Raw genomic sequence first — 7,483 nt, forward strand, 5'->3', positions numbered from 1 at the left:
ATGGTCCATAGAACGGTATGTGTGGTATACCACAATTTGGGATGAGTGGATGACCCTATCACTTTTTCGTTCATAACATCTAAATGGAATATAATTTAGGCGTGAAATTTGACTGGAATTATGAGAAAAATATGAGCTTTCTTCTGATGTAAAAATCTTAATTTTAATAGTAAGAAGTGAGGGGGGTCAATCAGGTCACCTATATATCTTTAAGCAGCAGCAACTCTGATAGAAGTTTCAGATAATGGTTGCAATTATGGCGTGATATAGCAATGTATTATGGGACGGTAAAATGTTCTGCTGTGGACTATAAGACGTCCTTTCAACCAGACTAAAAATGCCGTACTGCGCAGGTCAGCAACCAATCATGGCGCGCCTTTACCCTGACGTCAGACACAAACTAGTCTTGTTAATTTGGTCTTCAATAATTATATCCATTACCGGTGATTATGATAAACATTAGAAAACGTACTATAGGGCCGGGCCTCTGTATAGTTGCTTGTTTGTTGCAGAAGTACAATAATCTACACCAGCTCGCGCTCTGTCTAGTTGCACTGCTCTCAAGTTACGGTTTATTTTAGATTGAAATCCCATTTTTAGATTATTTAGTTTTTGAAACGGTATAGCAGACAACACTGCGAATAATATTCCTGCAGAGTATTTGTAACTTCTTTTTGCAGTAAACCAGCACTAACCATCATGACTCGTCTTTACGTGGTACTTGTTGCCGTCGTGCTCTTCGCGTCGACAATTAACGCCAAACTTGATTCCAAGTCGCAAGAAGAAGAAAAAGAGCGAAACGTTTTACGCAAACACGTTGAATTACTGGAAATTAAAGTAAGTCTGTCTATATAAATAGCGCCTTCCCCTTCTGTATGCAGTCATTGAGTGGAGAGCGTACATACAGGGTGTCCCTGAAAGAACTGTATCGTCGGGAACTGATTTTGTTTGGGTACTTTAACGCATAAACCAAACGTAACTAAATAACTGGTGATATTGAGGAACATATCAGCTATCACACTCTTTTTGAATTTTGACAATTGATCGCCCCGTTTTTGAAATAAAAGAATTTAATGAAACTCCCTCATTTTCAAGCCTTTCCACGGAGTCAATATCTATCAATGACAACAGACGCATCATGCGCTGATGATGTGCAGTGATTAGGCCATCTTTATTTTTAATCTTAGTTCGTCTCAAAGCCCTTCCCAAGTTAAAAACCTAATACGGAATGCGGTTTTAATTTATTTTTTTGATTTATTTTTCTTTTACTTCAATTTTGTGTATCTGTGGCAAGGATAGACCACCTTTTCATCTCTCAGGGAGGTTGCAATGTGGTCAAGATAAAGATTTTTTTATTGAGATTTACGCTTTGGGCTATGTTGACGTCTGCCGATGTCAGACTTGAGATTGTTGTGTGGTGGATCGGGGGAAAAGCAGCGGAAAAACCCTGAAATTTACCCAATCCAGCGGGAATAACGCGAAAAAACCCGGGCGATTCTAAATGCGCGCGTTGGCTTTGAGACGAATTATTAAATCAAGATGGCCTTAGCACTCTGACTGTACTATAATTGACCATCGATTAATATTTGAATCCGTGGAAAGGCTTGAAAATGAGGGAGTTTCTTAAAATTCTTGTATCTCATGAACGGTATGGTTAATTGTCAAAATTCACTTTGTGATAGCTGATTTATTCCTCAACCACACCAGGTATTTAGTTATTTTTAGTTGTGGCGTTAAAATACCCACACAATTACGTTTCCGACGATACAGTTCTTTCAGGGACTGATGGTGGAGCATAATGTCTTGTTCCAATTTGCACACTTGACCTAAACGCAAAATGTAAAAAGTTTAAACGTACGTTTTTGGATTTTTTTTTGTTTTGGTCATGCAATGTCGGTATATAATGGTCATGAAATCATTAATCATATAAACATATCCCAAAAAGAAAATACCCCCTTAATGAAAGATCATTCGAAAATCAGTGCCAAATTTGGGCTATGCATTCGAAGCAACATTTTTTTATTTATTTATTTCTGTGCATTATGACACCTCATTTGTAGTAATGGTCCCAATATTGATGTCGTATCGTATCGTACATTTAAACAAGGTTTAACTAAAGATTTGAAAAGTGGTAGTTGTTATTCAGTGGTCATTATTCATTTGATGTCAAATTGAAACATGCAGATTTCACTGAATATTCTTTTGACCAGCAAGGTCCTAATGGCCTATTAATAATGGTACTCGGGGTATCGGTGTCCTGTTCAGTTTGAGTCTTTGGAAGTATTAAATGTAATGCTAATGTGCCACTCATGCATCTATAATAATACATCTAAATATAATAACTTTATTCCTTAAAACAGACGAAAAAAACCCTGAAAATAATACTATTTAATATAGGCCTAACCACTTTTTAGCAAGTTTTAAACATGAGCATTGGTGATGCTAAGAAAAGTCTCGGTCCTCTGGTTTGTGCTCCTCCATCACTAAACAAAACTGTCACCCCTCAGTCCAATGAGAGCATAAAATTCTAACTGTGATTTTATGATAATTAAAGGGCACTTCTTGAAAAATACACTAGCAGTAGCAGTGTGTACACGCACACACATGTTACCTTTACTTATTGTAGATTTAGCAATCTTATTAGGAATATAATTGAACAACAGAGAGGTATAAAATAAACTTCAGTTGATGTGGCTTGTGAAATAAATGTCAAAAACACCAATATCTTACAAAAATCATTTTTTACCCAAAATTAGGTTTTTTAGGAAAAGTGCCTAAAACACGTCCCTACATGTATATCAAATCTCGCAGCTCCACATCATTCCTAATCTGAATGTACATATCAGGATATGCTTTTCATGTACACAACATAGATATTATAAATGTGTAAGTATACTTTATATTGCCATTTTGCTGTGTCAATAATGGATGCAGCTTGGTACATAGATGTCCACAGATGTCAAAAATAGCAAAATCTAATCTATGAATCACTTTAAACTGTTCGCCTTCATCTATGACACGCTTCTTTGTCTTATTAATTCATATACTTTTAGCTAAGTGAATGGACTGAATCCAACCCATTATGATTTGCCATAATTATGCCGGTTAATAATAGTGAATAAGATTATGTTTTTCCGTGTGCTTTTCTTCGTAACTTATAACTGAAGTGAACTAATTATCCCGCCTTACTTAATGATCGATCACTGCGCATGGTATCTGGAGTACGAGTTGCCAGTAGTCTTCAAGGTGTTTTTGCGAGCTATCACATTGGTGATACCGTCCATCGCTACAATCATCAATCTTAGACGTGTAAATCTTCGAAATCTTCGCGTGAAATCTTACGCGTCTAAGATTTTACACGCGTAATAAAGCTTTCTTACACGTCTATAAGATTGACCTTTTACCATGACAAGTGATGGACGATATTGATTAAAACGTACCGCCGGACGCTCTTTAGGCTGTTGCCACTGTTGCCACTTGAAAAATTGTGGTCACTGGTCACGCAATTAGATCAAGATTTCATTGGTCAATAAGATGATTGGCTGTTTGGGATTTCTGGCCCGATGATTAGTTGATATAAGTCTACCGCGAATTCCTTACATGTCTGGTTGAAACAATACTTATTTTATAGGGGAATGCTATTGGTTTTAATATAATTATCATTATGATTTGCTTTATTTTAAGGAATTACTGGATCTCCTGAAAGACAATGCAAATGACGAACAAGTCAACAAGCGCACAGAAGAAATAATTGAATGGGACAGACCTGAATCTGAACCACTTGACGAAGAAATAGGGCAACCATGGAAGTAACGGCAGAAAGGTAACGGGAAACTTGGTGGGCATTTGTTCACCCAGTAAATTAATTTGCCCTCACAGTAAATTCAATTTGCCCATTGCCCAAAATGCCCAGTCATTTAATTATTTTGCCCGCAAAAATTGGGCAGCATTACTATAATTACCATAAAACTAAAAATATGATGCCCTGGAAATCAATTTGCTGTTTGACCTGAAGTTCTTTAGTTGCAACTTTGGAGCAGTAATAAATATCACATAGTACATGTTTGTATAGGACTTTAATATAAGAATATAACTAATTATAAGTGGGAACTAGGTCTTTATATAACACCTAAGTAGATCCTTGTCATTTGATTGGTTGATTGTTGGTCACATGTCATTCAATAAATAAACTATTTTACGGCCTACGTCACTACCGTGGAATTTGGTTATATGCACCCTGCATTTTCGTTATATGCACCGTGCATTTTTGTTATATTCCGTACGTTCTATTGCATGGCGAGATTGCATGTTTTTTTCAGTCCGATCGACCAACACTAGTATTGACGGGTTACGGGTGATTAAAACCACACAATTAATTTGTGGCAATTCTGAATAATGAATAACCGTAAGAAATATAATCCACATCCACAAAATAATAAAGCTGTGAATAGGCCTAGGCCTATTCCGATTTTTCTCTTTGGGAAAAGTACAAAACAAGAAAGTGATAAGGTAAGCTTACAATACGCATTGGTTAGGCCCTATGGCTAGGAAAGCTTAAATTGTATTTTACCGCGTAAGAAAAGCCTGATATAAATAATAATAGGCCCATAATAATACTATTGAACATGTTGAATGGCTTATTTTTGGGTGATACAAAAATATATTGCTAAAAAAGGCCTACTCGCCTGCGATTCATACGATTTTTTAAACTCGTGCATGGCAAGGCCATTACAATCAACCAATCAAATGACAAAGATCTACTTAGATGTTATATAAAACAAATAATGAATGTTTTTCATTCGTGCAATGGAAAGAATATTTTCATTCGTTGAAAAATGTAATGTTCTATTCAACTCAGCTTCGCTTCGTTGAATGGAACATTCCATTTTTCAACTCATGAAAATATTCTTACCATTGCACTCATAAACATTCATTATTTGTATAATATTATATTTCAGGGTTGACCATAATACTTCCAAATGATAGTAAATTCAATTACCGACTTGGGGTGAAAATACCGAGGAATATAACCTACATAGTACCGCAGATAGGCCACTTAGTACCACTCAAAAACCAGAAACTTTGTGAAAAACTGAAATATCGCGTAAATTTGGAATAACCAGGCCGCAAATAAATAAAATTGCAGCCATTTTGACTTTTGGCAAATGAAAGATACCGTAAATACTGGACATAAGCATTCACCAGTAAATACTTCGTCAAATCCTGGTTTGGCAATACTGTTATATTTTAGAAATATGGTTACGTTCATGTGTTTCATATTCTCCTAGCAAATAATTTAAAAACAGGTTAGAAAATGCCACTTAAATTATACCTTTCTAATCTGTAAGTGGTGTGTGTCTGATAAGACAATACACAATAAAAGTTCAACACATTCAAGACATTACTATACCAAATAAAAACATTGTCCGTCCCTTCTACCAAGGGTGATTTTACTGCTTCATTGGTTATAACTATAACTTGCTTTCTATCTAACGAATTAAATTTTCAGTTACGTCGTATACAATAAAATTAACAATAAATATAGCTTCGCGCGAGAAAGGACAACCCCCATGGCCGTAGCAAGGGGGCTGTGGTTACAAGGTGACCATGGCCACCTCGCTTTTTGAGTAATACGTTATGTTTTACGTTATATTTTGATTTTGATATATAACTCTATTTTTGCCGGCCAATATATTGATGGCTGCCCCACATTTAATTTATTGCGACCCTGCCCTCCCAAACCACCGCGGGTCAAACAAGGTGCTGTGTATTTCTTAACCCTCAGTTTGAGGGTTGCCCAAGGGGGTCTTAAATAATTTCTTGTCCAGGGATCCACACGTTCACCCATCGGGTCCTTGATCAGTGAAATTTTAGAGGGGGTGGGGAGGGCGGCTTGTTTTGGCATCATTCAAACATAATGAATAGCATCATGTCGGATCCAAAATGGCCGCTGATGACACCTATTATCTAGACCTAAAATACATATTGTTGAATCATGACGTCATTCCACTTGCCCTTCTCATATGTGATGCGATCAAGTAAAATTAGTCAGAATTCGGCAATCTTAGTTTTGAGATATGGGCCAAATAATGTGTGAAGGGGTGGAAAATCAAAATTTTGTGCAAAATGGAAGGAAAAACATTCTTCTTTCACATTAACAACTTTTTTGATGAAATTCCGAAGAGAAGATGTTGATAAAGTGACTTTTTTTACCCAATACAGCTTTTGTTATGCCAAATTCCGTAGCCATATCTTGAACCAAATGTATTTTGGGCACACTTTAGACTGATTTTGCTTGATCGCATCAAATATTTCATTCAAGTTCCTTGACGTAATAAAACTAAGATTATAACATTTTCATATTCCCTACAGCTCCAACTTGCTGGAAATGGGATTGTTAGGCAACTGTGATGCAACATTGTCTTAGTTTGCGGCAGTGATGGACTAACTTATTTATCGCAGGGTTTACTTCACTGCATGCATCGGTTGCGTTCTAGGGGACCCGATTTTAACAGTGGTTCAACAAGATTTGCATGCTCACGATTTTAATTTTGGTTGATAACGGTGATAGGGGATACATGTACACCTCTTAAATTATATAGAATAGAAATAGAAATAGAAATAGAAATAAGCATTTGCCAAGCGCCACTTATCCAAAAATAAATCCAAGGCGCTGTAAAACATTAAAAATATAATAGAATACGATACAAAAACAGTATTTTCCAGCAAACACAAAACGTAAAAATGTCAAGTCATATAAAGGGTATCATAAAGGGTGTGAAACGTTTTAGTAACAACATTCAAAACATTTGTGAAAACTTGCTGCAAATAATTCTAACATAATGCTAGTTATTAAAATGTTGATAAAATAGTTTGCAAAACAAACATTTGCTAAACCAGAGAATTATGAGAAAAGAGGAGATCGCTCGAACATTATAATCCGCTTGCCCACAGTTAATCCCATTCACTTTTCTTTGGAGTATGTAAAACACCACTTGAATCTTCCTTTAGGCTGCGATCACATAGAAGTATACTGTATACGGTATTCGCTATACCATATAAGCTCATTCGACCAGGTTGAGTTCACATAGGAGTATACAATGTGAACTCAGTCTGATCGAATGAGCGTATATAGCAGCCTCCACGGGTATCTGTTCATTCTCCAATTCCCAATATGGCAGTCAAATCATACCCTTTTCCTTAAAAACAAAATAAACACTAACCTGGGTGACCATAATTTTAAAACGAGTCAAAAAGCATTATATGTCGTCACTCCCATAACAAATTCAACATTTTTGTTAAGGTATGGAAAGTCAAGCATTCATTATTTTCCAGTAAAGTTAACATAAGGTCAAAGGAAAAGAAATTTAAATGATGATCATATGAATATTTATCGCAGTTTACGGAAACTTAAAATCAGTGCAATCAGTAAATTGTAAGTCGTGTCAGTTTCTCCATATAATCGTGTTTTGTGTCTAAAATG

At 36.0% G+C, this 7,483-nt stretch overlaps 1 long non-coding RNA gene across 1 annotated transcript; it reads left to right on the plus strand.

The window, feature by feature from the left end:
• The first annotated feature begins 490 nt into the window (after window positions 1–490).
• Window positions 491–7,166, plus strand: LOC140145123 (uncharacterized). Its single transcript, XR_011857989.1, has 3 exons — window positions 491–837; window positions 3,685–3,823; window positions 6,373–7,166. It is a non-coding gene; the product is annotated as an uncharacterized lncRNA (long non-coding RNA).
• Window positions 7,167–7,483: the final 317 nt, after the last annotated feature.

This window comes from Amphiura filiformis, unplaced genomic scaffold (genome assembly GCF_039555335.1).
Source record: "Amphiura filiformis unplaced genomic scaffold, Afil_fr2py scaffold_142, whole genome shotgun sequence".
Classification (NCBI taxonomy): domain Eukaryota; kingdom Metazoa; phylum Echinodermata; class Ophiuroidea; order Amphilepidida; family Amphiuridae; genus Amphiura; species Amphiura filiformis.